The 23,743-nt window shown below is 35.7% G+C and overlaps 1 protein-coding gene across 1 annotated transcript in view; it reads left to right on the top strand.

The window, feature by feature from the left end:
* LOC148833086 (cadherin-10-like) overlaps window positions 1-23,743 on the top strand; it is a 51,520-nt gene that overhangs the window by 4,591 nt on the left and 23,186 nt on the right. The gene's annotated exons all lie outside the window — the stretch shown is intronic.

The raw sequence follows: 23,743 nt of genomic DNA, 5'->3' as shown, positions 1-23,743 counted from the left end.
GAATAAGGGAAACATCAGAGGTGGTTGTGGGAAAGGATCTTTACCGTCGGACATTATTTACATGTCATCTAAACAAATGTTATTGGCAAGCATTACCAATAGCAGATACAGTATCAATAGTAGCAGATGTAGCTGATCTATCATAATCTAGATCTAAATGTTAAGTGTAAAAGAGTCTTTTCACACCAACATGATGCTTTTTGTTTAGACAGTCACTGGACTGAAAGCAAACATTACCTAAGAACTCACAATGAAAAAGCTCAAGACTGCATGAGCAATATATTATATCTGTGGGTTATTTCATTAGCCTTTCCACTATGGTTGCTACTCTTTTAACTAAGTACTTATTCAATTGCACATTTTGCCCCCTTTGACATTTGTCCTGAAATAATTCAATCCTTTTTTGTCGACATACAGATATGTTTTACTTGTGCTGCTATATTAAAATGTTCACCCATACAAATTGTAAAATCATTCAATTTTAATTCAATTCTTCCATGAAGGTGTAAATATTAGGCTAACACATAACCATCTGTTTTAGGCCCTGCTGATGTCAGGTCAGGCTGCCACCAGATGGTGAACTATTCAAATGTGCTCCATTTTGTTTCTTGTGTTTTGCTCTAGGGTTTTATCTCAGTGTAGAGGCTCTGCTATATCTGATGTGAATTAACTTTGCTAAACTAAATAAAATAAACAATCTAGCTGAAAGAAATTGCATTTCAACAAAATAAATTATCTAATACCATTTTCACACTAGCCATAAATGCTGTACAGTTTTGAATGTGTAGCCAAGTTAGTCTAGTTTTATTTTAGGTCTAACCTACTGATGCATATTGACTGCCAACATCCAGACTTTCATAACCTCATATTGGAATTGCCTTCAGGGGATTTGCATGTTAATACCTTGTCAAATGTTGCACTTAGTGTATAAGAAAATAAATACAGTATGAAGAAAATATCATAATATTACCTTTCTGTTTTCCTGGCATTTTTGAGGATGAGTAGAAGTAAAAACATTTAACTGTACAGCAGGTTTAATGAATACAAACTACTCATTTTTTTCTATTTTATACATAAACATTGAATACAAACTATAAAATATATAATACTTTGGGAAAAGACACCAATTTGATAGTAAACCATGCCATTAACTGATTGTGACAGATATTCTCCACATTCAATGAACAACTGTCCAAGTGTACTGTACTTGGGTGATTTGAATTGAATTGGCCAAGGTTTTCTTAGCTTGTAGTGTTGTCACAAAGCCAAATAATTTCACTTATTGTTAAAAAGACAGCTATAGGCACTTTGGGATGGCTCTAAATGTGCATTTGTTAGAGGAAAATTCTTAATTGGTATGAGTATTATAGCAAAACAGGCCTGGGTCAGCACTGGCCCAAATGCATCTGAGGAACTGGACCGGATCCACATACCCGTCATCATCAATACACTGTACCAACCAATTTGCAAAATATGCTTTGGAATTTCTAGTATAAAGACTTTAACTGAGCCACTCGAGGAAACTACATTTTTTCTTATCAAGCTGTGTAGCTGGTGTAGCTTTGCACCACTGTCCCAGCTGTAGGTTTAATTTAGTAGATTGAAGCAGCTTTTATCCCTCTAAGATGTGCCTTTTCTTTGCTCCGTCCATTCTACCTGCAGTTTTGATTCCCAATCCCTACTGATGAGAACAAGCCCCATCACATGATACTTGTACCACTATGCCTGACAATAATGACATTGTTGACTAGGTCATGTGTTTTGTTCGGTTTACCACAACACTTTGCATTTAGAAAAGTTCCAATTTTGACCACAAATCCTTCTGCCAATTATTTGCAGTTATCACTTAAGTCAGGGGTGGGCAAATATTTTTGTCCCAAGGGCCACATAAAATCTTGAAACTGTATAGTGGGCCACTTCAGGCTGCTGTTACAGAAAGCCTATACCCTATATAAGTTTAAAATCCAACATAGGCTTATTAGTTCAAGAAAAAAATATTTTTTTAAATATAAAAAAATAAAAATTGAATAAAAACATTCCACTCACAAGCCAAGTGTTCACCAATTACCTCTACCTGACGAGTAACTGTTCGGCGTGATAAACCTTTTTTCTCAAACTGCTTTTGCTCTCTCGACAAAGAATATCTGCATTTTCTATCATACACTCCCTCAAAAGCACCCCTTCACAGAGCGGCTTGCTTTGTTTAGCAATTTAGTTTAGAAGGTAGCTTGTCTTTGTGCTGGTCTCTTGGATAGTAGAAGGACGGAAAAATACATTTTGCTGAGCCTGTAAACTAGCGGCTAGTTTGGAAGCTCTATTAGCCCACTCCTCGCATGACAGATTGCTAGCATAGTTAGCATGTTTGGTAGAAAAATGCCAACTTGGATTGTATTCTTTAAACACTGCGACACTTTCCTTACAAATTAAACATATAGCTTTTGTTCCAACCTCTGTGAAAAAAGTATTTTGCAGTCCATTCTTTGTTGAACACTCTGCATTCACTGTCAACTTTCTGCTTCTTCAATCCGCTCATTTTGGCTCAGGTTCCCTCACAGGGTGATGGACCCACTCTAACTGGTGAATCTAATTGGTAAAGCATTGATTCCCAATCTTTTTGGGTCCATGCCTCCCTTGACCTGTCAAATTTTCCACATGCCTTCCCTCTGTCAAAAATAAGCAGTGCGATATTTTACAAAAGATAATAAATTTGAAAAGGAAATGAATGGTCAAAATAAAACAAAGTTTATCTAATTTGTATTATATTTAATCATTTTCAAAACCAAAAAGCTTGATTAAAATAGTAAAAATACTTGACAACACATTTTATTAAAATTATTTGAATGTAAAAACAATGTGGAAAACTTTTTTAAAAATAGTCAACATCTTTGTAAAATGCAAATAATATGTTTATTGTTTAATGTTTATCGATGTTTTTTTTTAAAAAAAGGCAGAGAAATACAGTGTCTTTTTGTTTGTGCCTCTTAAAGGGGAGGGAGCCTCACAAAGGCACAAAATTGCAAAGGGAAGCAGAATTCACAGAGCTCCATTGCTTATTCCTTAGTACTCCAATAGTATGAGTTTTTGCATTGTGCTAGTCAGTACGCAACTTTGTATGATGAAAAAAGAACTTTGCTGGGTGGCGCGATGCACAGTTTGGAATCATCGTGGTACTGTAAATTGTTCGTGTGCCATCTAACGGCAAAAATAATAAAATGTAAGAAAAAACAGCACCAAAGAAGTGGAATATGGTGAATATTGACTAATTTATTTTTTACCTCAAGTGCCGATTAAAACTGGCTGGTGGGCCAGATCCAGCCCGGGGGCCATAGTTTGCCCACAGGTGACTTAAATTTTTTGTTGGAAAAGCAATGCAGGATTTTATGTGTTTGCCACCCATTCAAGCCATCTTTATTAACTTATTTTGGACTTATTTCTCCCTTTATGGTCATTGTAGCTTTTTCAAAGTCATTGTTGACATCAAATTGACATCCCTATCCAGTTTCCCTTGTCCATCTGTTGAATGTTGAATTTGATGGGATACCCAAATTTATTCAGCATCTGGGGTACATTACCTTTACCTTCACCTGACTGATTTCACCATGCTCAAAAATATATTTACTGTCTTCCTCATATTATTTTACTGATCTGTGCCCTTTTACAACTTTATCCTTTAGTTGTATCGAAAGCTTCTTTATCTTCAAGGTTGAAAATTTGCTTGAATTTAACTACCTGATGCGGGACATTTCACGGACAGATGTATGTATGTGATTCACTATTACTGTACACAGGTGCCATTCTCCCTATCATCAGAGTAATTTTGTATGTACTGTATGTTTGTCATAGCAAAGGGGTCAAATCAAGTTAACTCAAGCTAGTAAGGTTTTGATTTTTCCTAACAAATTGTTGTTCACTTATTTCACTCATAGATGTGTTCAGTTTTAGCATTCAAGTTTTGATTAAAGATATATACAGTATACTCTTAAAATATTTGCATATTATTTGTAATCCAATAGAATGTGGCATCATTGGAAGGGGGTGAATAATTCAAAAGGGCATTGTATACACTGATACAAAGCACACATCTTTTGAAGTTGTGTAATTTTGCAGATTAATAGCTGTTACAGAATTCCACACATTTTCCAGAAACTGATGTGTATTTCATGAAGCTGTCAGGAGAAAAGGATGAGTTTTTATGTTTACTATTATAGTACTGGTGATAATGTTTCTGTCATTAAGACAAAAACATTAAGACATAATAATTATCACACTTTTTTTTCTTAGCTCAGTGAAAGTAATTATAATGATGTAAAGGAACTTTTATTTCCTGAGCAATTCTCATTTTGCTGTGTGGCAAATCTAAAATATTTTTAATACAGTTTTTTCACCAATGGGTTAGTTGGACAGTAATTAGGACATGCAATAATTGCCTGTGGGTGTTAATAAACAGCTGTACAGAAGCATGGGAAGTAGTTGTAAAACAGCAACCAGCTGGCAATGTAATCTATTTACAGTGAAGAACCATTCCATAATCAAATATTGCTTCGAAAGATATTGTAACACTGAAAAATGTCAGATCCATTACCTTCAAGGATATCTTAATGTGTAATCTTGTTGCTGTAAACATCAGTTAAACGTTGTACAAAGGCAGTTTTAAAAAGCAATATATTTAAAAATTCCTGAGATGTCTTTACAAACAGATAGGATCATTTTTCCATGTTAATATTCTGCAATGAAGTCTCCCAGGAATGAGGTGCAGCACATTTGTGCTCTTTTGTCACACCCTAGTGTTGGGTGCAAATAGACATGGGTGGTGGTAAAAAAAAAATAAATATGTATGTGTTTGCAGCAAATTATGGACAACCCTCCAGTAGCACTTGAGTGCAATGATGTTTAGTGACTCCCACTCCCATAAAAAAATTAGTAAATGTGCAGAAATACCAGGTGACCAAATACTTATAGTGTTGTCTATATAAATAACATACGCATGAGAATAAATACCCTTAATGCACTATATCACCTACAATAAACTGTAGATTCCCATACTCAGATCCAAACTGATATCCTTTGTGTCCAAAGAGCAGGATCTTTTTAATATGAAGCCCCTGCCCTGAGAAAGCATTTTTTTTATGTAGGCACCTATAAAGACAACCCATTGCAGAGGCTTGGTTTCCATTGGTTCTATGTCAGGGGATGCAAAATGTTGGATGTTGTTTTTGAATGTAAGTATGTGTATAATGTTTGTTGGGTTAACTTTACATTGCAGTGTATCTAGTGCATGGATAATTACATGCGTGCACACATGATACAAATCGCTATATAAAAAGCAGTAAAAGTAAGTGAGATAAGCAAAACATTTGTGCATTTAAATAAGGACCTACTGTAGTGGTAAACTGCATAAAGTTGTGTGTGGGAGCACTGCAGTGAGCAGGGCACAAGCATTCTGTGACCTTTGGAAAACAGAATTGTTAGTGCTCCTCTAATGAATTATTGACAACAGCTCAGCCGGCAGCTCTGTCACCCTGTAACTCACAACTGTCACCCACTAAAGTAGGCATGTGTGAGCCTGGCCCATATCTGGATAGGAGAACTCCTGAGAAAAGCCAAGGTTGCTGCTGGAACAGGTTTTAGTGGGACCAGTAAGGGGTGATCACCCTGTGGTCCTAATGCCCCAATATAGTGATGGAGACACTATACTGTAAAAAGGCACCATAACTTTGGATGAGATGTAAAACCGAGGTACTGACTCTACGAATGTATGAATTCACTTCATCACTCTGTTCTGCTTCCCACTGATAGCTTATGTGTGGTGACTGTACTGGCGCATTATACTGTAGCTGCCATTGCATCATTCAGCTGGGTGCTGCACATTGGTGGTGGTGGAGGGGAATCCCCAATACCCGTAAAGCACTTTGAGTGGAGTATCCAGATAAGAGCTATATAAGTGTAAGGAATTATTATTAGTTATTAATTACTTCATCGAAACCACTGCATCATAACCTTGAGACCTCACAGAACATACCATTGGCACTGGCTTCTAAGTTAATTAGGGTACTAACACTTTTTCTATGGTTGTCCTCAACATTTTAGAGTGGGAAGCAAAGGAAGAAGAGATTAATCCAATGCTGAAAAGAAATAAGAAAAACAACATTTGGGCTACATAGCCTTTTTCAGGTGTGTGGGAGAAATAGACAGTAAGAACATAACCAAAGGAATTATTAATAAAGACATAAAAATTAAAAATGTGAGAGTGAATAGGTACAGTGGAGAACATGAATCCTAAGAGGTGTAAACCTGGAACAAATTCCAGAGCAAGTATGAAAGGCAGGAGTATGCAAATTATTTGAGATGTTCAGAAAGAAATTAGTCATTGAGAACTGAGTGTTGGTGTAAAAATAATTTAACAATTATTTTAGTTTTTTTCTCTTTCTGTAAAAGATAACTCTAGAAAAACACCTGTTTGTGGATAGAGAAGGAAAGTGTAAACAAGAAGGCTATGCAGATTAAGAGGTCATTGGTATTAAATAACTGGAGTGTTAAAAAATAAACTACTTTCTGAAGGTTAATCCTGTAAAATTGAGATGTTTTGCCCTTGTAAATAGAAAAGGTTTTAAGGGAAGGAAACGTGTAATGCAACTCTGTGAGTGGGTATTTCTTGATAGGTTAAATGTATGAGAAATCTTAATGACTCCTGTGAGGGCCCTGTTAATGAAATGCAAAGGATATTCCTTGTGGATGGAAGAAGATCACATTTTATGGACTTGAGTCGGGTTATCTCATTGCTTGTTGAAAGTCTTTTATTAAAATATATATATATGTTAAAGTATTTCCTGTGCAGCAAGAGCAATAACATTGAAGAGTGATGGCATTTTGGTAAATTTCAGAATCTGAAAAAACATATACCTGTAAGATAGGCCATTTGATGTTTTGTTTGCAAACAGCAAGACTTTTTTTGTAATTTCCTCCATAGTAATTTATCTACAGCATAATTATTTTCCAGACCTTTCTATTCATTCTCTGTGATGATTTAAAATATAATTACCTGAATTTATATATACAGTATTATGCAGAAATATGTAGCTTACACTAAATCATCATCAGGAACCAAAACTCCATTTTGGTCCATTTTTTATTACATATAAAAAGGTGGACAAAATGTGTGTTTAAGCCATTTTTGCAGAATCAATATTTACAGTCTTTAAAAGAGCATTAAAGTGGAAAAAGTTAATTGTGTGAGCTGTAGCAGTCTGTATACTCATATTTGGCAGTCTAGTTTTAATTATAGACTCCAGTAAATGTTATTTATATGTTACAAACTCAGTTACATGGCTGTCATTAAAGAACTCCTCAAATATTGTTTTATGATGAACAAAATGTAACTGGAAAACAGTCTAATCACTGTACTTTATAAAAAATTATCATGATTATGAATTCTTTGTAAATAATAATATGTGTACAGAACACCCAACAGTATTAAATTAAAATTTAAGATAGTAAAGTTTTCTCTTTCCAAATTCGTAAACCTGGACAAAAACCTAAACTCGATGTATTAAAGCATTAAATGCTTTATGTGCATTGATTAATTATTTGCTTGCATTATTTGAATATAAATTCACTTAACACCTCCATTAGAAACCAGCAGGTGGGTATATTGAAATAACTAGATTAATTGTAATTGTACAAACAGAATGCAATACATTATCAAGTGAAGCAGAAATTGTTGTAACGTATGTATTGCAATATTGATTTCAACTACATTATATTTAACACAACAGAATAAAATCCAATAGGAGGTACACTGAAAGGCTTATTTGATATTTCTCTACAACTTCTTAGCAAAACATTTCTGCATTCGACACATAACATCAATTTAGAAATCAGATAGATGTAATAAGGACAACATTTATTCTACCAATACCAATTCAAAACCCAACTATCAAACACAACACTGCTCTATAATTATAGTTAACTAGTAAATTAACTTTATATACTGCCAACTTTAGTAATAATTAAAATAGTGACTGCAATTGAATCAATTGTGTTATCTTAAATACTACATTTAATATAAACAACAAGACAACAAGATCGACACTAATACTCTCTCTCTCATCCTAGGGTTAATCCCGCATCAGCAGGGTCCGCTTGTCGGCACGCCCGTCTCCATTTGGTGGTATGAACCAAATCTTTGAGCTGACGTTGCCATTAAATGCGACCGAGAATACTCCAACCGGCGCGTCGCTCCGCCTGCCGTCGGGGGGGTGGGGGGGGGGGGGGGTTTGAGGAGGAGAACAAAGTAATGTAGCCAATTCATAGAGGGGGATTATTAGGAGGCATGGGAAATTTGGCCAAGACGCCCGGGTTACACCCCTACTCTTTTCGAGAAACACCCTGGGATTTTTAATGACCACAGAGAGTCAGGACCTCGGTTTTACGTCTCATCCGAAAGACGGTGCTTTTTTACAGTATAGTGTCCCCGTCACTATACTGGGGCATTAGGACCGCAGGGTGAACGCCCCCTGTTGGCGTCACTAACACCTCTTCCAGCAGCAACCTTAGTTTTTCCCAGGAGGTCTCCCATCCAGGTACTGACCAGGCTCACACCTGCTTAGCTTCAGTGGGTTGCCAATTGTAAATTGCAGGGTGACATGGCTGCTGGCAAGATTAACACCAATACTAATAGCGGTATTAACTATATGGCTAATTATTCCAAATCAACTCTTATGTATTAGAATTACAGTAATACTAGACAAATGTGTTATTCTGTAGTTTGTTTAGTACTACAGATGTGACAAATAGATATTTGTGCCTGCATATAAAAATCACAGTCCCTGGTGGTTCCTCCACTAAATAAACTCAATCTGAGCATGGGCTGAGTCTTCTAGTCCAGGGTTTTCTGGGTTGAGCCTGGTCTATATCAATAATTGATTCAGAAGTGCTGCCTGAATTAGATGGGCTTGAGTTGATTTGGACATTCTTCCTTTGCTATGTAACAGAGACTCCTGTGACTTAGTTGGTGCCTTTGTGTTTGCAGTGATGAGATTACACATTCAGTCAATGCTAAATCTCTTATGAGGTACAATGGAACTTTTCTCATTCAAAATGGATTATAGCCCTAGAAATTGCATATTTTGGAGAAATACATGTAAAATACCCATTTCCCCTGTGCTTGTACAAAGGATAATATTTGATGAATGATGAATGGATTACAAAATTGTCAATGCTGGCTTCGAAGAGTATCAAAAAACTGAACGTTTGATAAAGAAGCATGCTAGTTCTTCTCTCTTGTTTGTATAAGAAGAGTAAAACCAAAATAAAACAACTTGCTCTATCAGTTCAATAAAGTTATTAATATTTTTGGGGGGATTTACATTTTCAAAGTATAAACTGTATAATACCCATATGTCCCATAACAACATTTGAAAGAAATCATTAAATCTTCTGGATTGTTGAGCTAACCAATTCTGACATGTCAAAAGACAAACCTCAACATCTGGGCTCTAAATACTACTGTCATTTTAACTGGAAAGTAACTGACAAAAAAAGATTTGTATAATGCATTTACAGAAACTAAATGCTTTCACAAGCATGTCAAGTTTATCATGTCTTTCTCAGATACATTAAGGAATATCAAACATTCAAAAGTATCATGCTAATTTACCTGAGTACCTCATTAAAATATGCCCTTTTTATACATTTTTATACAGTATTTAACACAATATTTAGTATGCTTAAGAGTATTAGTTTAACCTGGCAGTCAATAAGAAATTTAGTAACCATGTTGTGTTGGAAAAATAATTTATTTTTTTCTTCATTAACATGCAAAAGAAATTCTTAAAAATAATAAGTTAAAACCACTTATACAAAGGTTAGTTTTTAATACAGACAAGATGAACTGATACAATACTTTATTGTATAGAAAGGCTTGTGTTCTTAGTTTGCCATAGTGCAAAAGCCATGAAGGTGTCCTCCTCTGCTGCAAATCTTTAATCTCTTTCAATAAAGATTTTAAAAATCTAAAATTCCTAATTGTTTTCTACATTATACACACTCAGTCTGAATTTGTCAGTTTAATAGGTTTGCTGTTCAAGCTACAGCTCCTGTAGTGTATTAAAAAAATACAAGACATACTGTACAGACTTCTTTCTTCAACCCACTGAACTGGGTCAGCAACTTGTTCATGCATGGGCATAGTTATAAACTGAAACAAACGTAGAAAGTTAAAACATTTCAATCCCTGGCCCAAGTTATATCATTTTTGGGTAGAAATATTCTGGTAAGAATATACCCCAGTCCCCAAACAAAGAAGACAACTCTCAAACTGACAAAAGAAGAACAATCATCAATGGAAATTTGTCATTGTATGTTGTTTCAAGAGCTGGTTCAATAAACTGATGCCACAATTATAATGAAGAGGATTTGTTTCTATAGGACAGGCACTGTGGAGCGATTCCATAGAATCTGCTGACCCTTTCTTGAATGCTTTGAAAAAGACTAAAAATTGTCTTTGACTATTTTATATCCTTTATAAAATATCCTTGACTATTTTACACACCCATTAATTCTATGGTTATTTTATGGTTTTTATCATAGATTTCGACTCTAGCAGGTTGAAGGACTGTATAATGCAGTATGCTATCCTTCAACCTGTAAAACTGGCTCTGCAAATGGACATACTGCAAGCTCTACAGATGCAGCCATTCAAAATGCGTGCGTTATTTTGCGGCATACCCCGGTGGGCGTGTCGCGGCATCACGCAGTGTCACGCAGTGTGACGTGGTTAATCGCGCGTCATTTGACGCTCTGCCGGAAACTATCCGGCGTCACCTTGTAAAACCGCCAGGGGGAGCTTAACCTCTCATGTACAGCATTTGAGCCTTTAATTTTGAACAGTGTATTACAGCATGTTAATCTTCAGTCATTAAAATGTTGGTATATTTTATGAAAGCAAGATTGCTCAGTTGGACAAAAGTACACAACCTACCTTTATCAGAAATATTTATGCATCAAAGCCTTTACCGAAGATATTACTAATAGTATTAATAATGGATGACTTTGGACAAGCTGTATACTCAAAGTATAATTTCTTTAGCACATTTGTACAAGCACTTGGAATCTGTCCAAACCATACTTTGTCAGGCATTTTGTTTTACTTCAACGGGCATAAAAACTTCCTTGCTTTTAACAGGGCGTTTCATAATTTCTAACTACGAAAATGATTTAAAATGCGACACCTATCATTCAACTAGAGCTTAAAATATCACAAGGAAAAATACACACCGGTATTCCATTTCTCCCTAAACATTGTAAGCTTCGAAGTCTTTAACTAACGTGATACCGGAGTCAACAAGCATACTTTTAGAATTTGATTAAAAGGGAATATAATATGGAATCGCGTATCTCAAGAATTTAATAACGGTATGATTATATCCGTGTACTGCGGCAGGGCTGTGTAGGGCTGTTTCGCCTGCCTGCTCATGCGAGCTGACTGTAGCCGACTGGTCTAGGTGCGTGCCTGCCAACGGGCAGGTTGTGTGCTCGAATCCAGCTGGTGCTGAACCTTCCAGTTTTATTTATTTATTTTTTAATCGCGTAACATATTACCGTATGCAAACTGTACTGTATACAGTATGTATATGTATATTTAATGTCTTAACTGTGCCCGTTTAATTGAATTTTAAAAAATTATTTAACACGAACATTAAGCTGTTTACATCTTCCGCCTGAGAACAGTCACCCGTTGCTACCCAACGCAGAATGGTGATTGGCTGACACCATCTGACACCCCTCTGATTGGAGAAAAAAGACGTGCTAGTTTGCTATACATACTGTAACAGGAAGAGGATTTCTTTCTATTCAAAACGTGTATTTTAAAAGTTTAAGAAGTAAAAACCTTACAGCGTACACAGATTTCTAAACTGATCAGGATCGTTATCTTTGTCTTATGCATAATAATATTCACCGCTCTGTGCAGCAAATTAATAATAAACTTTATTTTATATAGCGTTTTAAACGAATAAGTAATTAGATTGCTCATAAACCTAATCACTTGCTTTTTCTTTTTATTTAGGCTCAGATTTCAACTATAGATCGTATTATTAATAACCATAATAACAACCAACCAACAAAAACAACCATATAAACATAATACCAACCAAAAACATAGATAACAACCACAATACAAAATCAAATATATCAAACCATTTTACTCTCGCAAAGTCCTCCAATTATCATAATCCCGCCCCTTATGCAAAACCAAACCTTCCTCCCATCCCAGTTTATCCTGTTTATCATAAACAAAATCCACCTCAATTTTCAACATAAAGCATTACACAAAATCAATACCTCAACACTCCATACTCAACAACGATAATTCACAAACAGCCAGAACATGTAACTACACATTCCCAAACAGACCTAATTTCCATAGCCCCGCCCCTTATGCAAAACCAACATCCCTCCCCTGTTCTCTCTCTCCCCTGGCGGTTGTAATTGTTTTTATTTTCAAATAAATTTTAGCAAAGTCATGCATTTTAAAAATCTTAAGATTTTTATATTTATGTCTTTATTTAGTGGTTTCATTAGTGACAAAGGCTAAACTTTCTTGGAAAAATGTCTTTTATGTAAACCATGTTTGCTATTTATTCATTCAGGGCTAAAATATGTTCATTGTATTCTAATGAAAGAAGGGTTCCTTTCGCCGTAGTCGGGAGCCTAGCCTTTAACTAGTAAGTACTGTACTTACTGGGTTTTTGAGGGGGGGGGGAGAAAAATCGTTTTCCCAGCCTAACAGTATTGTTTTTAACCTGTAAATTTGCTGGACAGAGAGGTGAACATTATCACACAGAAGACAAAGATAGCGATTTACGTTGCATTGTGTATCGTGCTGCTTTAATACAGTTTTAAATAATTGGAAGTCTAAACAGTATCAGCTTTATTTATGGGTTTTAAATAAAGGTGATTTAAACGCGATTTAAATCAATATAAATGTTTATATTGTAACGCATAGGTGACTATTCATTGTTATTAAAATGACTTAAATTCGATCATGTTGTGATATTTAGAAATATACATTTGTTTGGTGCGAGTGAAGTTTTATTTAATCTCTGAGCCATACTGATTCTTCTGGAAGCCAGTTTCCGCCAGGGAGTAAAAAAAAACACACTATGGTATTCTCTCCAATGCAGTGCAGTTAAAAACATACCTCTGATGCTGCTCCTAAATGAATATCGTTTATGACCATCAGAAGCTTTATGCTCCTTTTCTTTTTTCCAGTGGATTGAACAGGGAGAGGCATTTCATGATGTACTTTTCACTGATGAAACAACAGTGGCTCTGGAACAGTTTTCAACCATGTCGTTTTATAAAAAGGGGAGATATGTACACGTTACTGAAGCTAAACGTTTAGCCTTTGTCACTAATGTAAACACTAAATAAAGACGTATAGAAATCCCTACGTTACAGACTGTATATGGCTGGTATTGGTAGTTTAAAGAAAAAATACACACCAGTATTCCACTTTCTCCCTAAACATTTTAAGCATCAGAGTCTTACATGTGGTTATTTATTGCATAATTTAATTTTGAAAGCCACTGAGACATCAGGTACTACTGTTGTATGGTACAAGTGTGGTACTTTTAGGGGTACCACGGTACAGAACACTAGTTATTTAAATATGATTGATAGATAAATAGGCCCACTTTATTCATCCTGAAGAAGATAGAAGACATCCTGATGTCTTAACACAGATACTACAGTGCTTAAGTACTACTCACGTATATGTTTCTAGGTTTATATTATGCATTTCATACGGTCAAATTACTTTTGAGCAACTAATAAGAAGCGCGAAACGGTATGCGTTTTAGTTTCGTTTCGTGCTGGGACCCGTGGATTGATTAGAGATATCAAGTACATACAAGTCATTTTTTAAATGTTGTAGTTCGTCTTGAAAAAATGTTACGAGTACATCATCTATCAACAATTACACAGGTTCTGTTTCCATATTGCGGATTTTGGTTACGTAATATTATGTTCTAGATTTCACGTTGTGAATATATGATTTGGGCAAACAGAGCCGCAAAGAAGTACATTATGGGTGGTTGTTTTTTTTTTGCAGTTTTATCTAGAACAAGCGATGCTTAAACCTTTGTCTGATTCTTGTGAAACTATCCACACGACAGTTACAGTACCTAGGAGTTGACTTCAGTGATGTCACTGATGGGATGTTTCTAAAAATCCATCCTCTGTAAAACGTCTTCTCTAGTTGTCCTGCATATGTATTCGCTAATGAAGCTGTGTGTTCTGAGCCTGGATCTCTACATTTGTGTATGAACCAGCTTAGAGGGCTAAAGACAGCTTGTGTTTAAATTGAGTGTAAGGCAATTTATGCTTCTAAAGTCATGGTCAGCATTTTTGTACTGTGCTGTAAACTTGTTCTGTGCCAAGTCACATTATTTTATAGCGTTTTTATAGCGTTATCAAATCCGGTGGCGCGGTGTTAGTTTCCTGACTCCCATGTCACATGGTCTGTGATTGAAACCTATAATACCGGTTTAATTCGTCACAGCCAGCACTCCGGTTGTAAAGTAGAAGCAGGCGAGATTTCCAGCGAAAAACACCTCCCCCTTCTTCAGGTGTGAGGGTCTTCTGCTCAGAATGAAACGCTAAAATGTAATGTAAGCTCTGAATGGGTTCAATTGTGATTTGGGCTTGATTAAGGTCGCTGCCTTTCATCTAAAACCCTACTTGAATCCTTCTAAACTAAAAATCAGTGTTAGTGAGTTCTAAATAAAGAGGTATCCAGGTAACAGTGAAACGGGCGGACAGTCTGGGGAGATCGCCCGTTTTCCATGTAAATAGTTCCCTGGTTCCGCACCCCTTGGTGTTTCTCTCGCTCTCTCTCGGGTCACCTGATCATTAGCTCGAAAGATTTGAGTGCTTTGTGTATATTCTAATGGTAGTGGGGGCAGGGTGTGTGGGAACAGGTTTGGTTGAAATTGCATTGGAGATCTATGTTCTTCACACCTGAAACATTTTCTCTGAAAGCATTTTCTTCGCTGTTTAACCGATCTTGTTACAGCATGTTACAGTTTACTATTATTAACCATATTAATTTTAAGTGCTTAATGTAAAATCTTGTAAAAATATATTTTCATTGTTCAAATATACATTAAGTCTGACTATCATATAATAAGTTAAATACAAAACTAAAGAAAAAATAGGGTTAAATATAATTCAAAATATTTTGCTAACAATGTTAACTGTTTATGAATAATAAAATGTATTAGCTAAGGAGTAGGATGGCACAGTTGTTAGTATGTTTTTTGTTTTGTTTCTTTTTCATAAATACAACAGTAGTACCTGATGTCTCAGTGGCTTTCAAAATTAAATTATGCATGCAAACCTGTGAACTAGAAAGATAACTAAGATATTCATCCATTTATAATGGTGGCAAAGTGGTTAGCATTGCTATCTTGCAGCACTGGGGTCCTAGGTTCAATTCCTGCCATCCTGTGTGTGTGGGGTTTACATGTTCTCTCTGGGTTACATGGTTTTTCTCCATATGTGTGATATGACTCCCTCTCGCACTCCAAAACATACTGGTAAGTTAATTAGTTTATGGGAAACCTGGCCCTGGTCTGTGTGTGTTTGTGTCTGTCTGTCCTGTGATGGACTGGCACTATGTCCAGGGTGTATTCTGCCTTGTGTCCGTTGCTTACTGGGATAGGCTCCAAATCCTCTGTACTGGATAAAGAGATTAGAAATGGAAGTAAAGGCACTGTGTGGATGGAACTATACACAGTGTTAGAAACCCACTATGAAATGGCAGCATCTCACTGAGAATAAAATATTTTATACTGCTGACTTAAGGAAACAGCCTTTCCACCTCTCTTGCACATCAGTATCCATACCTAGTTATTTAAACAAATTGCCTCTAATTATAAACATCTTAATATGCTGGCTCTGTGGATCCGCATCAGCTATGTTTGCCCATTCCTTCAATTCATGTGCATCCAACACACAGTTCAATGCCAGCAACTACACATAATCTAAAATACAATCCTTATTTCAGTATGTATGTAAACATATAGTCTGTTAACTTCATCATCTTCATCAAAAGTATGCCTAACCCCATTAGGAAGTGTTCTTGTTATAAGTGTATTCCTCAGCTTTCCCCAAACTATCTTCTTCTTGCCAACATCTCTAGTCTTTTATCCTGCAATAACTCAGCCAACACTTAAATCTCCAAAAGCTGCTTGTGTTAATTTCTTTAAATCACAAATATCATGTGTAAATACTGGCCATGTAATACTCTGCATTGTGGAATAATAGTTTATTTTAAAGGGAACTAGAGAAACTAAGAACTAGAGAAATCAAGAAAGGCTTTTTTTCTAGAATTAATAAATGCACATCCTGTTCACTGGGGAAATTAAATCCACACTGAGCAATCTTCAATATGTTCAGAATATGACAGCAAGAATCCTATCAGGGATGCATTACACCTGTTTTCAAGTCCTTGCACTGGTTACCTATCAGATTTCGAGTCAACTTCAAAATCCTTATCCTCCTTATATACTCTCCTACAACTGGTATTATTGATCTCCGAATTATTGTACTTGACATGACTTCATTCAGCCTTTCCTGAACGTCTATGACAGGCAGAGAGAGTGCTGTTTCTGGTGCGATCTTTTACAGCTGACATTTCACTGTTTTAAACGAACAAGAAATTAGATTGCTCATAAATCACCTATTCTATATAAACACAGCGTAATTGCCCTCCGAAAATCTTCTTTTTCTTGTTCGTTTTAGAGACCTTGATCGAAACTGATTTTAGATGTCAGAAAGGATTTATTTTCTCTGTATTTCCTACATTGCTTTGTCGAGATTTTAACTTTATATCTAACTTTATATCTAGGCTCAGATTTCAACTATAAATCGTACAGTAATTAATAGCAGTAAATACTGATGTTTATACATAAAAAAGTCATGCCTTGGAGTATAGACCCCCAAAGGAATGCCATAGACTCAAACTGCAAAATAAACACATACAGAAAGAAAGTATTTGTATTGTAATTGCAAATCCTGGTACTGTATGAGTGATTGGTATGACTTTCCTCATTACAAATCTCTTATTAGAATTTAAATTTCTCTGTAACTCCAGGTCAGAACAGAGAAAATGTAACTGCCTTAAGGAGTTTACGATTATGAAAAATAGAAGGATAAGCATGATACGTATGTCTTCTGTCATTTTCTAAGTCATGTTACTGAGCACCAAATCTTATTGAGAATATGAATCCATTTAAGGTTTATACCATTAAAGTAACGGTTTATTCCATGCTGAAAATGTTTGTACCAGACTTTTTTGAGGCCTGTTTAATTGTGTCTGAAGTCTGATGTTGTAAATTTTATTGTTAAAAAGATCCATGAAAATGTCACTACTAAAGTTAGCTGGTACTGTTGGTACTGTAAGTGGCAAGTAGAGCTCATATTTTAGATTTTGTGTAGTTGCTAGCGTTGAACTGTGTGTTGGATGCACATGAATGAAGCGACGGACACAAGGCAGAATACACCCTGGACATAGCGCCAGTCCATCACAGGACAGACACAAACACACACACACACACACCAGGGCCAGTTTAAATCTAACCTCAGAACCTTTCTTTTCAGAAGACTTAGTGTCTGTATCTGCTTCATTTTCTAATTTTGGTAGCACCTCTACCTGCTTGTCTTTCTTATATGCATTTACTTTGTAATCTGTGGTCCTTTTATCTGTTTTTACATCTACTGTATTGCTTTGAGATGCCACCTTTAATGGTGATATATCAAATAAAGTTTTTTATTATTGTTATAGGGAAACATGATCAGATTGTCCCTGGTTCAGAAAAAAAAGATCTAAAGTATACTAGTTTGTCACTCTTCTAATTCCCTTTGCTAAATGACTTTTCATACTAATCTGATCAATCTAACTGCCAGTTTTCTGTGCTTTCTCTATCCTGCTAGATTTGCAATTATTCTGAAAATTTTCATCTTGAAATAACTCATTTCTAAATACCTTTTTCACTGTTAACATCTTGCAGCAACTCTGCGACAAAATATACACTCTGACAGTTCATCCTGCTACCAACATTAAATAAAACAAATCTTAAGATTTCTATATTTATGTCTTTATTTAGTGATTTCATTAGTGACAAAGGCTAAACTTTCTTGGAAAAATGTCTTTTATGTGTTGCGGAAAAAACTGACTTGCTTTAACAAAATATGTTTACAAATCCTTTCACCTGCCATTTTCGTAGTTAGAAATTATGGAACGCTCTATTAAAAGCAAGGGAGTTTTTATGTCCGTTGCAGTTCTTTTGCAACATGAATATAATTATATCGTTATTAATTTCTTGAGATACGCGATTCCATATTATATTCCTTTTTAATCAAATTCTAAAAGTATGCTTGTTGACTCCGGTATCGCGGTAGTTAAAGACTTCGATGCTTAAAATGTTTAGGGAGAAATGGAATACTGGTGTGTATGTTTTCTTTAAAGTACCGATACCAGCCATATACTGTATGTTTAAGTTCCAAAATTAATATCGTTTATGGACTTCACACGCGTTGCAGTATGCTCCTATTCTTTTTATGCTCAGGCACAAAGTAAAAGGGGATGCTTCATATTGCTTGACTAATTTTAAAAACTAAGTTAGAAATGCAGACGCTCCCTCGGTGCGCTGCTCTGGTGCGCCGGCTCTTACACAGTGCCTGTCTGCCGTAAGCGTTACAATATACATACCCAACACTGCTTGTACCCATCTGTCATGCAAATAAAACACCTTGAATTGAATTGAATTGAGGGGAGAGGGGGGGAATACTAAAGCCAATACTGGCTCAATACCCTCGATGGGCTTTGACGTGCTAATGCGTTGGTTTAAGAGTCCGGGTGTGGCAGGCTTCCAATGTCAACTCGACTCGATTGGAAGACAATGAACGTATTTTGTGATATTTAGAAATATAAATTTGTTTGGTGCGAGTGAGGTTTTATTTAATCTCTGACCAAGGGAAACGTTTCATTTTTTTCAAAGAAATGTTTGTTAAAAAATAAAGTCATAGTTCTATGGGATTCAATCACAGACCATGTGACATGGGAGTCACGAAACTACTGTAACACACAGCGCCACCAGATTTAATAACGCAATAAAAACGCTATAAAATAATGTGACTAGGCACAGAAAAAGTTTACAGCACAGTACGATAATAAATGCTGACCATGACTTTAGAAGCATAAATTACCTTACACTCAATTTAAACACAAGCTGTCTTTCTGTATGAACCTCTAAGCTGGTTCATACAGAAAATGTAGAAATGCATTAGCCTGATTATGATTAAAAAACACATAATTAAACACGCGTTTGCGATTTAAATCAGAACACGATTTAAATCAATATAAATGTTTATATTGTAACGCATACTGTCCAGCCTCCATTTCTCTATAAAAATTTACTCTGTTGCACACACACACACAATAGAAGGAGGAACCGCTGTCAGAAGGGAAGATATGTTCAAAATATCGCAAATATCGATCATGTTGCGATATTTTGAAATATAAAAGTCAATTGATTGTCCATAATATCGCTATTCTATTTTTTCGAAGAAATGTTTGTTAAAAGAAAAGTCCGGTACCAGCTGGATTTGAACACACAACCTACCAGTTGCTAGGCACGCACCTAGACCAGTCGGCTACAACACAGCTCGCATGAACAGGCAGGCGAAACAGCCCTACACAGCCCTGTCGCAGCACACGAATACCATTATTAAATTCCTTAGATACGCGATTCCATATTATATTCCCTTTTAATCAAATTCTAAAAGTATGCTTGTTGACTCCGGTATCACGTTAGTTAAAGACTTCAAAGCTTAAAATGTTTAGGGAGAAATGGAATACTGGTGTGTATTTTTTTCTTTAAAGTACCAAGACCAGCTATATACTGTATGTTTATGTTCCAAAATTAATATCGTTTATGGCCTTCACACGCGTTACAGTATGCTCCTATTCTTTTTATGCTCAGCTACTAAGATTTCCCTTCATTGGTAAATTCAATATCTACAACGGGCACAGCAAAGACGTTTTTACTGTAAGTCTTTCTACGACAGACCAACGGACCACGAGTGCCCCTGTCGGTCAACCAATCACTTACTGCGGTGCCACGCGTCATCTTGCGTCATACTGAGCGACGTCACCTGCGGTACGTGTCTGTGACGCACACTTTGAATGGCTGCATCTGTATAGCACCTGATGGAAGAGTTAACACCAAGGATAGGTGTATGTCTTGTATGCATGTCTCCAAGACTGCAGTCAAGTTGGTGTTTCCAGGTGAACAGAGGGGATCTGGGCCAACTAATGCTATACTAAGCTAAAGAAAGTCTCCCAATTGTGTTTGACCACTTGGGAAAATCTGATCTGGTCACAATAGGCTAGTGACATTAGTCAGCCTCAAATTAGCACCATCTACGGCAGATCTCATTCTGAATTCTGAGCAAGTGCATTTAATATTTGACCAACTGAGGAGCCCCACAGTCGCACTAGTAACATGCATATACAGACATTTTGGAATTGGAATACAATGCAATATTTTAAGCTTGTGAAAAAAAATCCGACACATTGAAAACAACCATGAAGTATTCATAGAATTTGACGTTTGCTACAGCATTGTTTTGAAACTTGGGACTAAATTATTGCTGAAATGCCATGATGTCTGACTGAATTCAGAAGAAACAATTATCATGCTTAGAAAAAAAAATGTGAATTAATATGGTACTGTATGTAGAATGATTCATATAGACTTTGCAGTTATTAGTACAGTATATATAGTATATAGTTTATTGTTGTTTTTAGTGAAGTTGTTCTTAGCTACCATGTGGTCTTTTGTGTTATTGAAAACATTTCCTTGCAACCTTATGTGGTCTAAAAATTAGATTTTCATTAATAGTTACAAGATTTTATATTATTCTTGGAGCAGAAGTTTTATTTCTTCAACATGTGGTTTTGTTTCTCCTGACCCACTTAATGTGCCTACGTTTTCAGCAGCTTTAAGCAGCAATTAGATATAATCCTAGAGGTAGCTGGCATGATATTGAATAGCAGCAAACCAGCTGCTCCGCTGCAGGTGATTTCCAATGTAGGTAATATTGTAGCTTTTTTACACTTTACCATTTTGGAAGGGAAAAAAAATGCCACAAGGGCTCGAAATCTCTCCTCTAACAGTACATATATATATTTCCAAAATTTTTATTTCAAAATTTTGCAGTGCAGGTTACATGCACATCATTTGGGAAATTATAGCTAACACATGAACTGTGACATTGCTAATGGAAAATGAAATAATAAACCTGTCAACAAAAGGAAGTGGTGGAACACTTTGGAAAAATAGTAGATCTTAGTAATATTCTGTAAAGCACAAAACTACATGAAGAGGTATTTTGTATGCATTGCACATACTGTAAATCAAGTAACTTTCATGGTTGACATGTAATGCACAAGCATAAGAAATAATAAAGTTCTAAAAAACTAAAAGTGCAGACACACATGGCATCTGCGTGGAGTGCAATTGTGTTTTTCTTCCATCCAGGTTATAAACTAAGCAGCTGCTTGATGAGGTTCAGGGTGTAGCAGCTGAAAGGGGCAGTTTTTACAGATGCTTTTCTGCAAAGGTTGACTCAACACAGCCATATCAAGCAGTTTGAAAATAATTTATTTTCTCCCTGAGAGGCTTTCTTCTTCTGACAGAGGTTTTCACCAGTATGTTGACACTGCTTTTATTTTTTTGCATTGTTAAGATTCTCTCAAGTACCTGACTTAGTTGAAAAAAATGGTAGAGGGTGACCAATGAAAAAGATTACCGAAATCCACAGTTTCATATTTTCAATGTATATAATGAAGGTGATATGAAGTTCTGGCAAATACACTTTATAGTTTTTTAGGACATAAAATATTGGTGCTACTCCTGATATATGACTTGATGTAAAATTCCTTTATATACAATTTCTTCAGTTACACTTAAAGGTTTTACATATATAGAAGTACCTACAATAAATGTTCTAATTTTTCTCTCATAGTGAGAGAGAAATGAGAGCTATAAAGAAAATTGCTGACAGAGTCCTGTATTTATTAAACTATGCTTTAAAATATACTGAGTTAAGTGCAAATAAGGGTTATACATACTGTACAGTATGTACTGTATAAAATTCTCTTTTAAAATATAAACGTATTGCTTTAAGACAAATTCAACAAGCCACAAATAAGAAGCAGTTTGTGCCAATTAAGTTTCTAATGTTTTAAGTGAGAAATGTTAAAGTCGTTAGCAATTGCTGCATTTAAAAATTTCTTTAATTTATTTGCAACATTGAAATGCATGTTTGAATTGTCACAGTCAGCACATCTTTAAAGACAATGTCACAAGTATGGCCACTGTAATTGCAACAAAGAGACATTGGCCTCTGCATTAACAAGTGAATTGGAATCTGAATGTGAATGAGAAAAGAAAGGCTATTTTGTATCTGGACTATTTTCTTGCAATTAGGTGAAGACAAAATTAGAAATATGTACTGGGTGGTCTCAAAGATTACCTGGAACCTCTCACCCAGAGAAGACATGCCTTCCCTGTGGTGGTAAAGCTCATACCAGCATTAACGTTCTTGTCACCAGCTGTATTTAGGGGGTTTTGGCAGCTGTTGCAGGTATCTCCCAATCTGCACGTTTTGGGGTGTTACTAGTTGTGCTTAATGTTTATTATGACAAATGCACACATTCTTATTTTCCCCTAAATGCTTTTTATCTGCAAACCCTAAAATAAAACTGGCATTCTGTTTATCACAGTCTACAGGGAACATAGTATTGCTAAAATCTTCAGATCATTCTAAGCACTGATATTGAAAGAGGAAACAAAACTGTTCTATAAAAGTGCATGTGATTCAAGCTTTGTAATTAAATAATTTCATAGTAATATATTCATGGCTCTTTTATTTAAGAATGGAAGCATTTTTAACTAGCATAAAAATAATTCTGGAATGTTCAGCCTTACATCAGAAGAAAATTGAGCTCTTTTTCTGCCTTTCCATTCACTTCTGGAGCCAGTCTGTAGTCTTTGTGAGACAGAACAGTACTGTGTTCTAGAATACTTTTGTTTTACTCAAGAACACACAGGTTGGAGTAATGTAGGAAACCATATGCACTATGCTAAACACAAGTTACCTAGCCAAAAACTGTTGCACTACTCACAAATATTTTGCAATCTATAGTGTCACAACAGAAGTTTAATTTGTTGTATTGTAGCTCCTCTCATTGAAATATTTATTTTTGGTCCATAGGACACTGTTTACTTTGCAAACATTTTGCTACACAACTGGAAATTGTACAGTATGTTTACATTGCAGCTGTCTTTCCTTAGTACACCTGGCCCAATGTGTCATATTAAAGTGGTAAAAAGTCATTTCATTGGGTATTGTACTTTCAAAATTGGAATCCATTTTCTCTCAAGCAACTACTTCTTACTTCATAAATCACCACTTCAGCTTTGCTGCCTCAATCAGGATAAGAAGCAGTGCAATCAACTAGAGGACTGGCACAGGGTACAAACTCGTGTTGCTTGGAAACAGGTGAAAATTTCTGCTACCAAAAGGGATATCCATCACATCCATCTGCTTCCTGCAGTATTTTCTTGTTTTTATTCAGAATATTCAAAGAGTTGTACAAATTTAAAATCATACT

The sequence above is a fragment of the Atractosteus spatula genome, chromosome 6, assembly GCF_055471065.1.
Source record: "Atractosteus spatula isolate fAtrSpa1 chromosome 6, fAtrSpa1.hap1, whole genome shotgun sequence".
Lineage (NCBI taxonomy): Eukaryota > Metazoa > Chordata > Actinopteri > Semionotiformes > Lepisosteidae > Atractosteus > Atractosteus spatula.
The sequence above is the reverse complement of the archived record's forward strand: the minus strand, read 5'-3'. Positions and strand labels throughout refer to the sequence as shown.